This window comes from Dasypus novemcinctus, chromosome 4 (assembly GCF_030445035.2).
Source record: "Dasypus novemcinctus isolate mDasNov1 chromosome 4, mDasNov1.1.hap2, whole genome shotgun sequence".
Classification (NCBI taxonomy): domain Eukaryota; kingdom Metazoa; phylum Chordata; class Mammalia; order Cingulata; family Dasypodidae; genus Dasypus; species Dasypus novemcinctus.
Genome location: NC_080676.1, coordinates 158,008,113 through 158,028,979, shown reverse-complemented (window position 1 = coordinate 158,028,979; position 20,867 = coordinate 158,008,113). Strand labels below are relative to the sequence as shown.

Sequence of the window (20,867 nt, the reverse complement as noted above, 5' to 3'; positions counted from 1 at the left end):
CTCACTTGCATGGTGCACTGGCTCACCACACGGGGATTCACGTGGATGCTCATGTGGGCACTGGCTCGCCACACAGGCACTCACGTGGGCACTGGCTTGCTGCACAGGCACACTTTCTCTTCTTTCTCACCCAGAGGCCCCAGGGATCAAACCCAGGTCCTCCCATAAGGTAGGAGGAAGGTCTACCAGTTGAGCCACATCTACTTCCCATGACTCGCTTTTACCAACAGGATACAGCAAAGATGATGGCTGTCACTTCCGTGACACACATACAACTGTGACACACACTTGTCTTACAAGAGGACTCTCCACTTTGCTGATTTTGAGAAAGTGGCTATGTTCAAAAAGCCACATGGGGCAGCGGACTTGGCCCAGTGGTTAGGGCGTCCATCTACCACATGGGAGGTCCACGGTTCAAACCCCAGGCCTCCTTGACCTGTGTGGAGCTGGCCCATGCGCAGTGCTGAAGGAGTGCCATGCATGCAGGGGTGTCCCCCGTGTGGGGGAGCCCCACGCGCAAGGAGTGCGCCCTGTAAGGAGAGCCGCCCAGCGCAAAAGAAAGTGCAGCCTGCCCAGGAATGGTGCTGCACACGCGGAGAGCTGACACAACAAGATGACGCAACAAAAAGAAACAATGATTCCCGAGTCTCTGACAACAACAGAAGCGGACAAAGAAGACACAGCAAATAGACACAGAGAACAGACAACCGGGGTGGGGGGGGGGAGATTAATTAATTTTTTTAAAAGCCACATGGCAAGGAAGAGAAGGCAGACTTCAGCCAAGAGCCAGCAAGAAAAGGAAGCCCTCTGATAGCCCATAAGGAACTGAGTACTGTCAACAATCATATGAGTTCAGAAGAGATCTTTTCCCAGTTACTTCAAATGGGGCCCCAGCCCCAACCAACTTCTTAGCTACAGAAGAAGGCCCAGCTAAATTGTGCCCAGATTTCTGACCCACAGAAACTTTCAAATAATAAATGTATGTTGTTTTAAGCTGCCAAGTTTTTACACAGCAAAAGATAACTAATACACTGTTGCACAATGAAGTTCTTCCATCATAACTACCACTTTGCAGAAATACAGACTTTCAACCACTCTATCAAGCAGACTTCAGGTAATATTCACAATTATCCTTTTTATTAAAGCAAAACGCATGTACCAAGATGTCAGCATTCACCACAAGCTGACCCTGTATTTTGTAAGCAGCCATTTTAATAACCTTGCTGGTTAATTCCATTATCTGCTATTCCTGTTTCTATTAATTGAATTTCCCTTATGTCTTCAAGTTCACTAATCTTTTCTTCTGCAATGTCCATACTATTATTTAATGATATCCAGTGTAGTTTTCATCTCACACTGTGGTTATCACCTCTAAAAATACAATTTGGGTCTTTTATGACATCTTTCATATTTCTACCTAACTTTTTAATATAAGCAATACAGTTACAATAACTGCTTTAATGTGCTCCGCTGCTAATTCTAACATCCGTGTCAGTATTCAACTGATTGCTTTCTTCATTATGAGTCTCATTATGCTGCTTCACATATTTAGTAATATTTGATTGGATGCTGCACATTCTACATTGTTGAGTGCTGAGTTTTGTTATAGTCCTTTTTTTTTCACTTATCTTTTTTTTAAAAAAGACACTTTAAAAAATATAAGGGATTCCAATATACCCCCACTCCTCACACCCCCAACTCCTCCCACACTGACAACTTCTTTCATTAGTGTGGTACATTCATTGCATTTGATGAGTACATTTGGAGCACTCCTACACAGCATGAATTATAGTTTATGTTGTAGTTTACACTCTCTCCCAGTCCATTCAGTGGGTTATGGCAGGATATATAGTGTCCTGCATCTGTCCTTGCAACATCACTGAGGACAACTCTAAGTCCCAAAAATGCCCCAATATCACACCTTTTCCCCTCTCTCTGCCTTCAGCAACTCCCATGCCCATTGTCTCCACATCAATTTCTTCCATTGCTAGAGTCACAATAATTCTATAGTAGAGTATCTGTAACTCTACTCTAATCCATATTTTATTCCGCCATCCTGAGGACCCTGGGATGACAATGCCCACTCTTAGATCCCACATGGCTGATGGATGGGATTCTCCTGCTTGCAGTTGTAGACTCTCTCGGTTCCTTGGTGTTACAGTCCTTTAAAGAGTACTGGACTTTGTAATGGCAAGCAATTACATTACTTTCAGATTAGTTTGCTCCTTTTCAAGGCTTGTTTTTAAGTTTTTCTTAGACAGATCTAGAGTAGCCTTTCCTTTAGAATTACTTTGGTCCTATTAAGGCATGATCTTCCCCGAGTTGCAAAGAGATCTTGCATTTAATGAGGTCTTTCCCCTCTGGCTATAAGGTACTCAAAAGTTCTCAGCCCTGTGTGAGCACTGAGAATTGGTCTGCTTACAGCTCTCAGTAATTCCTCTCTCCCTAAATTGTTCCTTTATGAAGATATTTCCTACACACATGCAAATTGGTATTCAGTCAAACACTTAAGGGATCCACTATGAAGATGTATTCCAACTCTTTCTCTGCAAAGCTCATTCCTTTCTAGAACTCTATTCTACAAATGAGAATTACCTTGGCCTCCCCCAACATCTTTGTTTCCTCAACTCAGTGTGGCCGCCTTGGTAGGTTTAGGATCTCCTTCCTGCACCAACGTCTGAAAAATGCCTCCAGGCAGAAAACCAAGTCACTGTAGGGCTTACCTCATGTTTCCCATCTGTCAGGGTCACAGTCCTACACTGCCTATGGTTCAATATTTGCAACAGTTTTTCTATATATTTGTCTAGTTTTCTAGCTGTTTATCATAGGAGGGTAAATTCAGAATCACTACTGACTTATAGTCAAAAAGAGAAAATCATAATTCCTGACAATGAATCCTTTTTTCAAGGAGTCACCAGGGATTGAACCCAGGACCTCGTGCATGGGAGGCAGGTGCTCAACCACTGAGCGACATCTGTTCCCCAATGAGAGTTGGGGTTTTTTGTTTATTCATTTGTTTTTAGGAGGTACTGGGGTTCGAACCTGGGACCTCGTACCTGAGAAGCAGGTGCTTAAGCACTTGAGCTACATCTGCTCCCCAACAATGAATTTTGAACTAAATGTTTTATAAGAGTCAACTCCGAAGCATATACTCACCCACCCACCCACAACACACTTCATTATCTATCACATTATCCCATCTTTATTTTATCATGGCATTTATCACTGCTTTTTTTTTTTTTAAGATTTATTTATCTCTCCCCTTCCCCACCAGTTGTCTGCTCTCTGTTTCCATTCGCTGCGTGTTCTTCTGTGACCACTTCTATCCTTAGCAGCAGCACCGGGAATCTGTGTCTCTTTTTGTTGCATCATCTTATTGTCAGCTCTCCATGTCTGTGGCGCCATTCTTGGGCAGGCTGCACTTTTTTTCACGCTGGGCAGCTCTCCTTACGGGGCGTACTCCTTGCACATGGGGCTCCCCTACAGAGGGGACACCCCTACGTGGCACGGCACTCCTTGCGCGCATCAGCACTGCTCATGGGCCAGCTCCACAAGAGTCAAGGAGGCCCAGGGTTTGAACCGCAGACCTCCCATGTGGTAGACGGATGCCCTATCCACTGGGCCAAGTCCGCTTCCCTGTCTTTTTTATGTTATTTGCTTCTTTGTTTATACTTCATAATAGAATGTAAGCTCTATAAGGGAAAAGATCTTGTTTTTGCCACTCCTGTATCCCAAACACTGAGAACATATTCTGACCTAGAATGGGCACTCAAATCAGTATTTAATTAAATCAACAAACTGTTTTGTAAGTATGTCACTTAATACATACATATATACTATGAACTGATCCCATTAATGAATTCTAATCTAGATGCAGGTAACCCTGACCCTGAAGAGTTTCTTAGAATCCTTTATTATCTGAATTAACATCTAAGACAAGGTTCTTAGTTGCAAACAAAAGACACTAACTCTGGGAAGCAAGTGTGGCTCAAGAGGTTGAGCTCCTGCCTACCACATGGGAGGTCCCAGATTCAGTTCCAGGTACCTCCAGGAGAAGACAAGTGAGCTGGCACTATGGGCAGGCATGGTGAGCTGATGCCACAAGATGATACAACAAGGAGACATGAAGAAGAAAGAAAATGAGAGATACAACAAAGCAGGGAGCTGAGGTGGTTCAAGCAATCGAGTGCCTCTCTCCCACACGGGAGGTCCCAAGTTTGGTTCCCAGTGCCTCCTAAAGAGAAGATGAGCAGACACAGAGGGCACATGGCAAATGGACACAGAGAGCAGACAGCAAGTGCTAACAATGAGGGGGGTGGTGGCGATAAATAAATTTTAAACAAAAAACCTAACTCTGGCTTTTAGCTGCAAAGGAAGTTACTAAAGCATATTATAGAAGAGAGTGTAAACTAAAACATAAACTATAATCCGTGCTCCAAAATGTATTCATCAAATGCAATGAATATACCACATTAATGAAAGCAGTTGTTGATGTGGGAGGAGTGGAGAATGAGGTATATGGGAACCTCTCACATTTTTTAATGTAACATTTTGTGTGATCTATGTATCTTTTTAAAAAGAAGGTAATAAAAAAATAAAAGATCTGAAAAATAAAATAAAGTATATTAGGCACCTCACAGAAAACACCAGGAGGGCCAGGATGGAAGGCTACATAATCAAGAACACCCAAAAAATCAAACCACAGATCTGGTCCAGTGAAGATAACTGCAGACACTGCAAGATGCAGACACTGCAACTTGTACTGATACCACTGACACCAGGAACTAAATGCTACAACTGGAATCTCTGTCACTGTTGCCTCTGGAACAGATGTAGCAGCCATCCCCTTGCACTGCAAAACACAAATTCTACGAAGTGCTTGCTTTTGTAAATCACTGGCTTCAGGGTCAGTAAGACACAGGCAGGAGTGGTGAACCCAGGTCACATGATTATATCCTAACTGCAAATTATGCAGGGAAAATGAGCATCTGGCTTTTGTAAGTGAAGGAACTCTCTAACTCCCACCAAGACTCTTAAGGTAGAAAATACCCCCAAACACAAAAGTTTTAGATTTTCTTGTTTATCATCCAAAAGACTAATTAACCCATAGCACAAACTATCAATCTCAGCATATCAGGACTTTTATCTAGCTCTTCAATTAATGGATTACAGAAGTTCTGCTTTTCTTTCTTTTCTCTCTAAATGTTTAACTTTGGGGCATTTAACTGTTCACTAGAGTGTTGTCATCCTTTGGTACTTGAGATCATCTAGAAAAGATCAAAACAGGTAGCTCGTTGAATCATTCAACAAATATTTAGTGATACTATGTGCCAAACGCCACACCAACCCCTCAAGTTGCAAGAGAGGGCAAAACAGCACTGCCCCTATTCTTTAGAGGGCGTTAATCAGAAAACCACTAAATAAATTACCAACTGTGATAAAGGTTATGAAGAAAAAGTACAGGAAGACATGAGATTTTAAAGAGGCAGCAATGACTGGGGCCAGAGGGTTTCCCTGACAAAGTGATATCTGAGCTGAAATTGAAGAAAGAAAAGAACTAGATGAGGAAGGGTAGCACTTGCAAAGATTCAGAACCAGTATAGTTACATGATCCAGAAAGATGTGAAATGAGTCTAAGTATGTATGCTGGAGCCAGGTCATTTCTGCTTGGGAGACTTATGGGCCCTACGACTAGTTTGGTCTTTACCCTTGAAGTCACAATAAATCTCTGAAAAATTGGTGTTTTATGGGCAGAGAATTCATGTTCATCTGCTCAAATCCCTATTCCACTTCAGAGGACCTTTCCTTCTACCTTGACCTTTCCCTACATACCCACACCCTTTGCTTTAGACGTACACGTATGTCTTATTTGGCAAATAGCCGTCCTCCAAACTGTCTTCCCCATGTATCCTGAAACTCCTGTCTTCAATCTCTTTCCTTAGCATAGCTGACTCTAATACTGCTGAGTAACTGTGGCCTTCGGGCTGATTCCTAGGTAAATTACCCAGCTTTACTAACATCTGGGACTACACTATAGAACCATCATAGGGAAATGCAAAAACTAGATTGCAAATTACTCGATGAGATTCTATTAACTTTCTCACCACTGCTGTCATGAAACAATTTTTTGTGCTATAGAGGTAATGTCTCTTAATAATGAATGTGTTTGACATAAAGATGAAGTAAAAAACACTACTGTGATGACAGTTGTTCTTTTCAAGGGAAAATGATCAAATCAGAACAAAATTTCCAATAGACAGTATTTGTCTTAAACACTAGAGTCCTATTTATATCCAAATAAACTTTTAAACCATCAAAATTAAAGACTCAAAAATGAGATTATTTTGACCTTCAAAAAGCAACATCAAAAATTGTTCAACTTTACCAACCCTAAGTTCCCTTTAATGAAAATTTAATTTATGCTTATATAAGACTATGTCCTTACGCCAATGTGAAAGACTGTTAACGATTACCCCCCCCAAACATAACTTCCATGAAGGAAAGACCATGGTAGGCTTACTTTTTAACATTGATTCCCAGGCCCTTGTACCATGTCTGGCTCTATTAGGAGCTCGACATATGACCTGTGCACCCACAAGATGCAATGCTTTTTTAGATATCAGTCTCCCAATTAGGATACATATGAAAATAAATAGAATATGAGATTTTGGGGAGAAATAGTAAGATACAAGAAATTAAATTGCTCACATATTCAGATACTCAACCTTTTTCAAGCCTTGAAATTATGATACAACCATTTCCCATTCAGATTCACAGCTTCTAACATTGCCTTTTCCTACATCCCCAGCTTTTAGCTCTTCCCCAATCTTGCTGCAAATTATTTCCACCTATCCTAACTGAAAGTATGAAGTACATTAATTTTCTATCTTCTGTTCCTCAACAACTCCATCAGGTTCTCAAAAAGAAATATTCTCAACTGTCCCATTAAACTAATCATTCCACTTTTAGAACCTTTTACTACTTTTCCTATACTGCCACCAAAGTTTAATTCCCTTCTACCTCCACAGACTTGGCCAAATTACAGCTTGAATTCAGACAATTTCACTGTGCTCCACTGAAAATTAAAGAATAAGACCTTTTTAGGAGGTTCCAAACTTGACTTTCCCACCTGTCTTCCACTTCTTATTTCCTCATGGCTGGTCTTGCCTTCCTGCTTCCAAATTCTCTTTCTTATAGTGTTATCTCCCTAACCCACAGATTTGTCATCATTCCCTCTCTGAAAAACTTATAACTGTCCTCAAGTTCAAATTCCTTATGACATTTAAGACCCATCATTCTCATTTCTCACTACGACTGTCACCATTCCTCTTTCAGCATACCAAACACCTATCCCCCACTCCCAACACAAATAAATACTCCAGGCGCATGGCCCCACTGACCTCCAAAGTCACCCTTCCTTTCTCCCACCACCAAGTGTCAATCCACATGACCTCTTCCATGGGACTGTTAGTGCCCTAGGCTCTACTGTAAAAATAATTTCCATTTTATGAGCTCAAGTCCTCTCTCTTCCCAAGGCATTCACAAATTCCCAGGATGTCTTACTTCCAAGGCTCTTCCCATTCTTCATATAATACCACTAATGGATAGCAGCCATGGTCTTGCCTGTGTTAATTTTGCCTGTATATAGAGCTAACTCGACACTAAAAGCAGAGGCAACCAAATCTTACTTGGTTTTGCAGGCAAGAGCTTCTATCTCTACCTCTATGACTCAAATATACAGAGGACCTCAGATGCTTACTCAATAGAAGAGGAGAAAGCATCTCCTTCCCTGTAGTCATTTACAATTTATCAAAACATAGACGAATAAAGAAGGGAAAATCAGAAAATATTTTAACTATATATTTAACAAAAAATGGATATTCTGTTCTTTAAAATGTAAGAATTATAGTACAACTTAGAATACTCAAATTCAGTCATAATTAAAGAAATGTAAATCCAAAATAGCTGGCATTATTAAATCTTTGATAATGCCAGTTTTGATGAGAGTTTGAAAAACTATGCACTCTCAGACACTGGTGCTCCATTTTGGAAGGCAATTTGACAATACATACTCAAGTGTTTAGTGCATATTACCTGTGAACCAGGAAATTTCTCTTCTAAATAAAAGTCGCACTCACAGAAGTGCAGTTACATGCACAAGGAAGTACAAGCAGCATTAAGATGAAAAAAATATGAAAACGATGTAAATGTCATTTAACAGGGACTGGAAAAAAAAAAACTAAAATCCATAAAATGGAATATTTCCCAACTATGCTTATACATTTAAAATAAAAAAACCAGGGAGTAGATGTGGCTGAAGCTATTGAGCACCTGCTTTCTACATGTGAGGTCGCAGGTTCAATTTCTAGTGCCAACTAAAAGAAAAAAAGCAAACAAACCAAAAAACTAACAACTCTGAGGACGAGGTGGCTCAGTGGTTGAGCACTGGCTTCCCATTTACGCAATCTGGGCTCAATCCCCAGCCCCAGTACCTAAAAAAAAAAAACAGTGGGACCATACTAAACACAAACACATGGACATGTGCTCACACACACACAATGCCTATGCACTTTTTTTTTAAAAAATATTTTTTTTTAAGTTTTGCAGCATACATACACATGTATAATTGTAAATACATATGTATGGAATATTTCTGGTAGGAAAAACTAAGAACAGTTATTACCTATGCAGCATGGGAAAGGGTGGGATGAAACCCTTCCAAAAGGCTTGATTTTTTTAAAATCATTAATCTATGGCACTTATTAATTCTTCTCAATTAATATTCCCTAGGTGATCAGAACTGTACCTTATACTATGTACTTGGTACACTGTAAGTCAGATCAAATAAGGGCCCTAAACAGGTGATGAAACACTAAGCAAAAAGGTATATGCCCTCTAGTCCGTGGCTACCTCCAAGTTAGATTAATCAAGTCCTTGGCAATTAATACAAATTCTTGCAAAATCATCCAGAGTCACACAGCCAACACTCTCTTAGTGACCAGAGGCCTTCAAGAGGCATTCTAACCTCTGGCCCCTGAGAGGCCATACTACAGATTGCCATTTCTCAAGCCTGCCCTCCATGGTCTTCAGGCAAGCGTCCATGTGCCCGACTCTTCCCTCCCCTTTTCAAAAATCTGTCTTTTATTAGTGTAGGTAGTAATCTCTAACCTCCAGGAATACTTCCATTTTAAATTCGGGAGTTAAGAGCATACTTTAATCTAAAAGAATCAATTCCACTGGTAAGAAGTGCAATCAACAAGATGAAAAGGAAAATAATAATTTGGGGACAAGATATTCCTTTGCTCCTACCAATTATGTCAGGAAAGCATCTAACTATACCATCCATCCTAATGATGTAGACACACTGCCCACTATACTCCTGACACTAACACTGCCTTATGTTAAGCTTCAACTTTTCACCTTTAAACAGTCAATCTGACTCACTCAGACTATTTTGCTACAGGGCTAAGAAGACAAGTAAGCCAACCATTCACTACAAAAAAATGAGCTCATATTTTTTAAAAACCTACATGTTTTAGAATGACAAAGATCCCTATAAAATCTGGATGCACCTTCCACTCCTCATGCTCTAGTCCCTTCTCTACAGAAAGAACAAAGAACCAGGAATCAGGAAAACTAATGAGGCTGCTTGTTCTGAGGCAGTGGTTAGTCACTTAGCTTCTTCGCATCCATTTCCTTCTCTAAAATGAAGAAGATAAACTATATTAGTGTTTCTCAAAATGTTTTGACTGCATCAGGATTACCTGGGGTTCTTATTAAGAAAGTAGATTCTAGAGCACCATCCTAAACACAAAGAAAGAAAAATATCTGACCTTGCGAATCTCACAATTTTTTTAAGTTCTCCAGAAAGAAGAATGTTGAAGAACCACTCATTTCTCAGGTCCCTACCCAATCTAACAGCAGTCTATAGTTCAAAGGAATCCTAGAGCTTCCCCTTTTCTCAAGCCCACAGAAGTTAAAGGGGAGGACACTGGACAGTAAATTTATTTTTAAACATCACTGCTATCATCATTCTTGCCACGTCCAGTGACTCAAACATTTACTAAAACTGTAACAAGATGCAAATGTCACTCTAATATTGTTCGCTGAGGATATGAGTGGGAATATTTACATTATGGCCCAGGAGACTATTTCAACTAAATCCAGGGAGCTGATATGGCTCAAGCAGTTGAGTGCCTGCTTCCCACATGGGAAGTCCCGAGTTCAGTTCCTGATGGCTCCTAAAGACAAAGTAAAAACAAAACAACAAGCAAACAAACAAAAAAACCGACTCGGGGAGCCAATGTGATTCAGCAGTTGAGAGCACTGGCTTTCTACATACAAGGTCCCGGGTTCAATCCCCAGTACCTAAAAAAAAAAAAAAAGTCCAAAAATTTAGATTACAAATATTGTTTACATACTCATAATCAAAACAATCAATCACATTTCTGTGTACAAATCCCTTCACTACTAAAAGTATAGCTAAATTTTTTTCTAATCTATGTATGTATTGCATAACTGATGATTTATTTGAATTTGCATATCATAGTTCAAAATGACCATATATGGAAAATAAAATAAAGCATTAACTGGTGCAGTAAGTTGTCTTTTCAAAATTTATTTCTGTAAAAGCTTCTTCTAAAACCTTTCATAGGGTGGCAGGCAAGGATCAGCTGTCCTCCATTTTCTCTTTCTTCTGTAGTAAAACAGATTTTTCAGACAAACAGGCATCCCATCAAAGATTACATATCCCAGCCTCCATTGCAGCTTATATATAGTAATGGAATGAGAAACGTACATGCTCTTTCTTGAGTGCCAGTCCTCAGCTGTGTAAGCTTCTCTGAGCCTCAGTGTCCTGTATATATGCTCTGTCCAGGATTGTGGGAATGTGAAATGAGACACTATAAATGAGGTACTCTGTAAAGAGTGTAAAATACCATATAAACATAAGGTGGTGTAGCTAAGTTTAGTAATGGAGTTATCCAATAGGAAGCTTTGTTGTAACTTGATGTAATAACTTGTAATTAAGAGTTAAGCTCTAGAGTTGGTAGGTAGCTATTAATTACTCAGTATTTATTATAATTTTTAACTTTCTATATGCGTTAGTTAGAACACAGGTTGGGTCTGTGTTCTGATTAAATACAGTGGCTTAAACAAGAAGTTTATTTCTCTCTCATACTACAACGGCCTAAAGTTTATTTGTTGCTTTCCAATGCTTAAGGAGATACCATTTTCTGTGTAGCACTAGACAACTCCCCACACATCCACAATCCAGGAACAGGATATGGGAAAGGGAGGGTGTGGGAAGCACATCCCATCCCTTTAAAAGATAAAAACCTGGAGGTTGCAGCCATGGATTCTGCTCACACACAATTGGTCAGAACTAAATAGCCTCATTTAGCTGCCTAAGAGGTTGGGATATGTGGTCTTTGGTGGGATGACTATTAGTCCACACATACATACACACACATGCACACACACACATACCCCTGCTGTATGCCAGGCCCTGGAGTTGCACCCATGAAGAAAGACATTATTCCTGTCCTGATGAACCTTACCATCTAATGGAGAGAGGAAAAGAAGACATATTAATTAATAGCTATTTGTAACAAGGGCTGTGAAAGAAAAACAGGGTCCTTTTAGAATGCATGGCCAAGGAACCTTACCTAGCCTGTGGATTTGGGGAAGTCCTCTCTGAAGAAGTGACATTTAGGCTGAGACCAAAAGAATAAGCATGAATGAAGAGAAGGCAAGGGAGAAAAGGAGAAAGAAAGCTGCTAAGAAACTTACGGGCATTACTTCCATCGTTATAAAAATCCTGCAGTAAGTGCCATCAGTTCTCCTTTACAGACGAGGAAACTGATGCTTAATGAAATCACTGTGGTAGGAACTGTTAAGACCCCAAATTTGCCTGAATCTGGAAACTTGTTCGCCACCATCTCACAAGCCAACACTCTTTTCCACGGTATCAGGCTGCCTCAACTGCTATCTGCAGCTAGACCCCAGACAAACTTTGGACAGGCATCACAGTAAAGCATCTTTTTACTAAAACACATACTACAAGATGCCAATCTTAATCACAAATGTCCAAAAAACTTTAAAAATAATCCTTCCTTAATCATTGGAAATGTCATATACTTAATAAAATCAAGAGACTATTTAATATTGATTAAAAACAGGGATGCTATTTAAAATAGAATCGATCCTGAAAACCAGTTTCATTCCATGTTAAACCAGTTCACTGAGCCCTCCAAAAACCTATTTATACAATCATTCAATTATGGGGAGATGAAACTCAAAACAATTCATCAGTAAGGATAAAGACACATTTTAAACTATTGTTCACAACTGTGCATGTCTCTCAAATAGAAATATATACATAATAAATACACACATATACTCACACTTTCCCTGTCAAAACTTAATTTTAACAGTAATACAAACTTTCAAACCTTCTGGAAGAAAGGATATGTAACTCTAGCAGAAGCAGCCAAAATGATTCTGTATTATCAAAAAAGTATGCCTATAAGGAACACGTTATTTTAAATTTTCAATGTACTTTCTCTATTACCTTTCCAATAAAGATTTTAACTAGCTATATAACACTAAAAGTAGTACTTCAAAGTAAAAACAAATGCCTAACTTTTTAAAAACATTTAGCTGGTTTACACAATATTTCAGAATCACTTTGTTTTCATATACCGAAAAATGAAACTAAGGCTCACTGTAGTCACTAGATTAGAATTACTTTAGTCACATGAAGGGACATCTCACTTTCATGGACCCAGTAAGTAAACTTTACAAGTCTAGCTGAACATCACAACATTTACATAAGGCCAGATTTCAAAAGAAGAATCAATCCTACATTTGGGAATGTCTAGAGAGAAATATTAGGTAATTTAAATTAAAAGGATGGGTTTTCCAAGCAGTTAAAACACAAATTTTCACCCCCCAGAAAAAAATTTTAATCTAATTGTGCAAGCCTTGAGTTATGAATTAACAGTTTCTCTAGTCATCAAAAAACTGCCCAGGAGTCAAGATAACATGCGGAAAGTCTTTAAAAGGCATAACCACTATGTACATAGAAGGTGCTGTTATACAAATCACACAGTTCACTTTGATAGGGTGAACTGTGTTAGTACCAAGTTTCAGGCAACCATGTTTGAGAGTTTCAAGCAATTTCTTTTCTTCTTAACAGAAAATACACAAGTGTCTATGGAGGTAAAAAACACCAAGATACTACTCAACGCAAAGACTCTTAGCTCACAGTTTGAATTACTGGAAGGTACAACAAAATTATAGGATTGATAAAATTTGGGAGTGAGGAGCCAAGTTCTTTATAAAACCTCTTTCTGGAGTTTTATAGGTTTGCTGTTATTTGGATGGTTAGGTTTCTTTCTGGAGGGGAAGGAAGGAGAAGAATTGCTAAGTGTATATGGAAGAAATGGGAAATCTTTTTGAGATAAAAGCTAATGTCAAAGCAAAGAAAAACTGATGCACAGCTTATCACATATACCAAGAGAGTCACAAATTATCTAAGCCTCCTCTTAATGTCATATATAATACAAGGCAATTCCCTGCTCACCCATAATAAAGTGACTTCTATCCAAATTTTCTTCCCACAACTAGATAGTTGCCAACCATAAAACATGTGAAAACATCACTAGACAGTCTGAATTTCCAAGCTATTAAAAAAAAAAGTTTTCACGTAATACCCACGATTCAATGCAAATCAGCATTTTCTTTGTACAGATACAAGAGTGGGAAAGGTCATTCTATACCATGTTTAAAACAAGTTCTCTTGAATTTTGCTTTTGCAGTTAAATACTCAAAGCACTATAAAAAACTATAAATTCTGCAAATACCAGCTGTTGCACTGACTACGCCCCATCCTACCCCTATATCTTTAAGTCATAAATAAATGCACTAACTCTCCATAAATAAATCTGAGTGACAGGCATCAGATAATAATCTGGGGGAGTTGGGGGATTCTAACCAAGGGTCTTTTTTAACTATCCATATTTCCAAACAAGACACTGTACTAAAATGGATTTTTTCCCACTTATTTCAAATACTAGTGTCCTTGACAGGACTAACTTGTTAACCTTTGAATTCCTAGCACACAGTATCTTTACCCTAAATTTCAAGTTCTTAACAATGAGAAAGATCGCCACAGATCAGTCCCCTCAGTCATCAGTCCTATCAATAATGACCATTCATTCAACTCTATTACTTGAAATCTGAAATCTTCTTTACACATCAGGTGTGTAAAGAAGTGTACATTCACTCTACAGATACAGGTATATCCTTCCTCTTAGAATTTCTGAACTTAAGTCTCTCTGAGGTAAATGTGAACTTTTATACCCAGGTTTACAACAGAAAATGGTGTAGACATTCACAGGAGTCCTCCTTTTTCTGGCAAGGTTTGAAGTCTAAATGAATTTGGACAGCTACCATAAACATCACTGCTATTCCAAGGCAAAAATTCTCCAAGAGTACTGAGATACTTAAGTCTAACTCATATGTACACTAAAAATCTTAACTATAATCAAGCAAACTTTTTTCTTAACTGCTGCTTCTTTGAAACTACCTCCTTTCGTTTAGCACAGGGAATTTGAGCTATTATCTCACATTTACAGTCTGAAAAATAATATTCTTTTAAAGTAAGTGAACAACCAAGATATGAGCAATTTTTAAAAAATAAAAACTAAAGGGAATTCTTCTGAATTACTAAAACACATCACAACCAAAGTACTAAATATATTCGTTCTTATTAAAACTTCATATATGTAGAATATAAAGGGTCACAAAAAATCTAAATATTTAAAGATAAAATACGAATAAAAATAACTTAACACAAAACTTTCTTATGACTCATCAATACTTCAATGATGACTATAGTTTATATCAAGTATCAAGAAGAACACACACCAAAGGATTTTTTAAATTCCTTCCATTCAAAAATTGACTACATGGTTTTTTTGGAGGGGAGGCGGAAGCCTGGTAAATTTCATTACGAAGGCCTCATCTCAACCTTTTCCCTCTACTTTCACAAACCACAAAGTCAATTCCATGCTGAACACTAGACTAGACATGGACACAACCTCTAAGTTAGAATCCTGAGTCACTACACACAAAAGGCTCCAAAATTTTCAAGTATTTTTAATAATGAGGTCTCTTCATGTAGAGGTTAAGAGCCCAGCTCCTTCTAACCTCCTGGCTCCTCGTGTCCCAGCTATATGACCTTGGACGAGTCACTGCCCCTCTCTCACAACACTTTCCTCATCTGCAAAATGGGTAACCGTTCCTGCTGGTAGGATGACTAAAGCGCCTAGCAAACTGCCTGGGACCCTTGGTCCTCATCTTTTGATCAGCGTGAAAACAATGTTACATGTTATAAAGTATGTTTTCTGATCCATGGGCGAAATCAAGAACCAAGTCGTGCTGGCACTCGAGTGCTGCACCCAGATTACAGGGACAGGTAAGTAGTCGGAATCAGGCACTCACACATTTTGTCCTTCTTAACTACTGCTGAACAGGGAGGAGCCTCTGGCTAAGTGTGGAGGTATTCAGCAGCTTTGGTGGATCTGAGGCGAGGGTGGGTTTTTGTCTATAAATAGACTTGCGAAGTTTCGCCGTCAGACGCAGGTATCAATTATAATTCACGTATCCCCGGCCACCAACTCCTCCAGCTGCCAAACAGGTCATCGCTCCACCTCGAGTGGCCGGGATTCCTTGCACTCCCCGCACAACTTGCGAGCAGGCCGAGCCCCCCGGACTCCAGCTCAGCCCCCACCCGGCGGCCGCGGGATCGGGCTCCGACCTTCCCGGCGCCCAGGCTCGGCCCGGCCGTCCTCGCCTCACCCCGCATTCGGCCCCATTTTCTTAACCGTGCATTGTCCTTGCCAAGAACCCCGGCGGTTCCCACACTGGTGGGGACCGAGAGGAGGGACGAGGGAGGAGCTGGGGGAAGAGGATGAGGAGGAAGAGGAGGAGGAGGAAGACAACCTCCTCCCCTCCGCTCGGGCGGCCAGTGCAGGGCTGGCGCTTTCTCCGGCCCCCAGGCCCCGGCTCCCCGGAGGCCGTGGCGCCCTCCTCCCGCCCTCCGCAACTTTCCCTCGGCTCGCACCCGCCTCTCCTCCGAGACCGGGCCTCCCGGCTCTCTTCCCCGGCGGCCGGGCCCGGGCCCGCGGCGCCGCTTCCTAAAATGGCAGGTCCCTCCCTCCGCCCGGCCGGCCGGGCTCGGCGCGGCCCCGGCAGCAGGCCGCGCGGGGAGCCGAGCGCCGGCCGGGCGGGGCCGCGGCCGGGCCGGACACTCACCGCGACGATGGCGGGGCGCTGGCGCCGCTCCCTCCGGTGAGTCTCAGCCTCGGGCTCCCGCCGCGGCGCTCCCGCCGCGGCCTCCGCAGCCAGCGCCGCCCCGGTCGCCTCTCTCCGCCCCCGGCGCTCCCGGCTCCTCGCCTGCGCCGCAGCCTGCTCAGTCTCTCGCCGGCGCGCGGTTCCAGCGGCGCCCGGGGCCGGGGAGGCGACAGGCCCCTCCCGGCAAATACCGCAGTCCCCGGACCCCGGCTCCCGGCGGCGGGGCCGCGCGGCCGGGCCCGGCGCTGAGGGCGGCGACGGCGAGGCCGGGCGCTCGGTGGCGGCCGCTCCCGGCGGCTTCTTCCCGAGGAGGATTTTGTAAATCTCACAAAATGGCGCGCGCTCCAAACCTGCGCAGCGAGAAGCGCCGGGGCCCGAGCGGCGGCGGCGGCGGCGGCGGCGGCGGTGGCTCCTCCGCCAGAAGAGCCCGAACCGCCCGCCCCCGAGTCCCGCACAGACAGACACACACACACACACTCGCACACACACGCACGCACACTCGCCTTCGCACACGCTCGCTCGCACACACACTCTCACACTCACACCGGTCCCGCCCGCTCGCCGGCGGCGGCAGCGGCACCAACAGCAGCAGCAGGAACAGCAGCAGCAGCAGGAGCGGCGGCGGCACCCGCACCCCCCGCTCGGGGTGTCCGCTCCCTGCGCCCGACTTGGGCCGCGATCGGCAGCAGCAACGGCAGCAGTCTCCCCGGATCCCCCCGCCGCGGTTGCCGCCGCCACCCCCGCCTCACTCCAATGGGGCTTTTTATTATTATTCGGGCGGGAAGCGAAAGGGTTTAAAAAAAAAACCAACCAACAAAATGGCGACGGACCGACCCGGTCGCTATAGCAACTGTCAATCAAAGCGCAAAACCCCGGCTGACGTGCTGACGTCCTTCTCCCGCCCCCCCGGCCCCAAGCCAGGGGGCGGGGCCTGTTGCTCGGGCAACGGCAGATTCCGTTCCCTCCTTTCCCTCGTCCCCTCCGTCCCCGACCAACCACCCAACCCCCTCAGGTCACGTGAAGGATAAATTCGGAGCTAGGGCCCGCTACGAGTGTCAGAGGAGGGCGCGTGATTCGCCCGGGGAGGGGAAGGCAGAGGAGGGGGACGGTCGGCCCGAGGGAGGGAAGGGGGAGGCGAGGCGGCGGCCCGGCCCGCGCGCGAGCTCTCGCCGCCTCCCCGGCCGCCCCGCTCCCGCCCGCGCCGACTGCAGCCCGGGGAGCGCGCGCCACCGCCCGCCCCCCTCCCCGGAGCCCCGCGCTTCCGCGTCGCGCGGCCGCAGCCCCGCCCGCGCCGGGGGGAGGGGCGCGCGAGGGGCGGGGGCCTGCGGGCGCCGCGCGCGCCGAGGAGGCGCTCGGCCTGGGGCTCGGGGTTCTCCCCGCAGCCTGTGCGCACCCGTACGTGGGCTGCAACCGCTCCTGGCGGGGGGAGCGTCTCCGCGTCGCCGGAGAATGCCCGCCGAGGCTGGGGCGGAGGCCCGCGGCAGCCCCCGCCTCCGCCGTTCAGGCATCTCAGGAATTCCGTGCGCTGCGCCCGAGCCAGGGATGCCCCTGCGCCTGGCACCTTGATCCACTCGTGCCACCGGGCTTCCGCAGGAACCCCTGCCAGCGTCCAACAATTGTGGATGCAGCCGCCATAAAAAGTTTTTGAGGCTGTGCACGTTCCTTCATGCATCCCCATCTATTTCAGACCTTCCTTACGCCACCTTTCTGGGTGCAGCCTGCCTCCTCCATCGGAACGACCCTTACCTTAATCCTTTTAAGCTATTACTGTACATTTGGCCATCCAACTCCTTGCTTTTCTTTTTGATGTATCTTCTCAGCTTCCAGAGTCTTAATTTGCCCGCTTGTCCTTCACAATCAAAACTCTTTACTACTGTTCAGGCTTTCATTTATTTTTATTCTGTCTACCCCTGCAGCCTGGCTAAATATTGCCGGGGGTGCTCCCCAGGCATTAAAACCGAAGGATGCTAAGCAGGCTACTTTGTAATTAGTCGGCAGCCACTGACTGTAAATTGTAATTTGTACCGATTCAAATTAATGGCACTTTAAAAATGTTCAGTTTAAATGTATACATATGTATCTGTGTGTGTCTGTGTGTGTGTATAAAATATAAAATATATATTACACCAAAAGCCAGTTATTTATTGGGTTTTTTTCCCCCCGAGCTCGGTTTTGCCATCTTTTGGTAGTGTCCACAAGTACAGTAGCAACGGATACAATCCTATAAATAATAGAAAGTATAAAAAAAAAAACAAGCTCAATAAATACTGATCTCTATGCAATGTGACTCAAGCAAAGACAATTGCTCTTAATGATTTCCAAAAAAAAGGTTTCCATTTCCCTTCTACAGTTATTAGAATATTGATACACTAAAGCAATCATTCAACTTAGCACAGGCCTGGACAGAAATCAAACTAAACCTAAAATAAATTAGAAAGTATTACCGCGATCAGTTTCCATCAGGCTAATTGTCTACATCAAAGAGTTGCCCATGTCTGGCAAAAGTCCTTTTTGATTGCTTTTTTTCCTGCCCCAGAATTGCCCTGCTAATACAGTTAAAGTCCACATTCAATTTAAGGATTCTGAAGGAAGAGGAAGTGGCCAAGAGTGTGCCTGTGCAGGTAAGAGGCTGCTTCTTCCATTCCTCCCAAGCACAAACTTGGACCTACACAAGCCAATTCCTTCCTCAGCTCCCATTTACCACGGTTTCACTTCTATCAGAATACTTAAAAGCATTTACTACCTTTAACACTGAACTAAATTCGAGTCAAGTTTTCATTGCGATTAATAGGGGAAGCCTGCATAATTAATTTCCTAGGTAACCTGGACAGAACATGACAAAGTCTCAAGACGTGTCCTTGTCTTTAGTCAAGGTAGTCTAGAAGATTATCAGAGTGAAGCAGGATCCTGAGTTTCTAGACAAGTAGACATAGAAGGCATTGCTGGTCTTAGCTAGAAGGGCTGCACCTTTTTTTCCCACTGGTGTGAGAACCTTATACAAGATTGATCAACAATTTGTCATGTCAGATTGCAAAATTATTCAGGCTTCACCTAAATAATAACCTGTAAGCTACAGCTGGCTCCAAGCAAGTGAAGACATGTAGACTTGAAGGACTCTGGTAGAGATGCCAGTTTGGTGTTGATTGGGTTCAGTGATCAAATCCTTGCTGCCACCTGAGACTGTCCCTGGCAGATCCACTTGTACATGTATCTCTTCGCAGAAGTTTACCTCCAAAAGCAAAGATCCCAACTCACAGGTAATAACAGCCTCCACCAGCTGAGCGCATCCCATGGTATCTCTAGTCTGCACAGTGAATTTACACCCCATTTTATGGACGAGAAAACAAGTCCTGAGTAATTAAACAACTTTTCTAGAGTCACACCACCAGTAAATGGTGAGGCCAGGATTCAAGTTCAGATGTAATTGCAACATGTTCTTTCCACTACACCAAGATGACTCCTGCTAAAATTCTAGTGCTGATATACTAAGAATTACAGGACTTTTCTTCTTCTTGCTATCTGGTTCCCATGATGTGAAGGGCCTTGGATAGTTTTTCCTCAAGGGTGGTATTACTGCCATCCCAACTGACTCCAGATAAAAATATTAACTGGGGCCGGTACTCACTACCAAGAGGTCCAGTCCTATGTGATAGCCCAGAACAGTGGCGACCTTATCAGAAATACGTGGAAAGAAAAGCTTCACCTCCACCGGTTGTTTATCCAACTCTTCTGATCTCAAACTCAAATTGCTCATTGAGAATAACTCACAGCAGACTTCATTTATCGAGGGCCTAGCCAGGGCCTGGCACTGACTGGCCAGGCACACACACTCCGGGGGCTAGACCCTGTGTAAGGAATCCAGAGAAGAATCAGACCCCATACCCATGTGGCAGGAGGGCTCTGTGCCTCGACGAGCCCCAGCCAAGATGGCGGGTCCTTCGGGGAGGTCCCCACATCACTTGGCCACCACACTTGATGGTGTGCTCCAAGAACCAGGCACTGGAACTGTGCTAGGAGTTCTAACCCAAACTTTCCAAGAGCAGACCAGCAGACTCACTGGTATCCCTAGCTCTGCTCCCCACACCAGGTGAGGAGGCGAAGGACTCAGGAGTCCTCCCTGGGCAGGGGCAGGGTCTGGAATCTGACACCTCTACTGGTCTGACAGATTTCTGAGGGAAAGGTCTTCCTTGCTCCCCTTATCCCAGCTTTATCGTTTGTTCTGATTTTAAACGTAATACATGACCATCAGGTTAAAACGAAACAAATAAATTGAAACAAGGAGGAACCTCACTGACATGAAATAATTAGAATAAGCAAACGCATAGAATCAGAATCTACAGCAGAGGTAGATGGGATGAAATGGGGAGTTAATGCTTAAACTGGACAGGGTTTCTCTGGGTTGACTGTAAAGTTTTGGTAATGAATGGTGGTGATGGCTGCACGACATTATGAATGTAATGAAGAGCACAGAATTACATATGTGCATGTGGTTAGAAGGGGGTATTTTA

At 43.5% G+C, this 20,867-nt stretch overlaps 1 protein-coding gene across 10 annotated transcripts in view; it reads right to left on the bottom strand.

The window, feature by feature from the left end:
• The window catches only part of DYRK1A (dual specificity tyrosine phosphorylation regulated kinase 1A), a 147,729-nt gene extending 130,511 nt beyond the window's left edge, over positions 1–17,218 (bottom strand). For 2 of the 10 annotated variants that reach the window (XM_058296227.1, XM_058296232.1), the window contains exon 1: positions 16,321–16,449. The gene's annotated coding sequence lies outside the window, so the exon portion shown is untranslated. Of the gene's footprint in view, positions 1–15,507; positions 15,954–16,320; positions 16,450–16,904 lie in introns of those variants that run through there. The other 8 variants (XM_058296234.1, XM_058296230.1, XM_071214956.1 and 5 more) reach the window with 8 other exon arrangements.
• Positions 17,219–20,867: the final 3,649 nt, after the last annotated feature.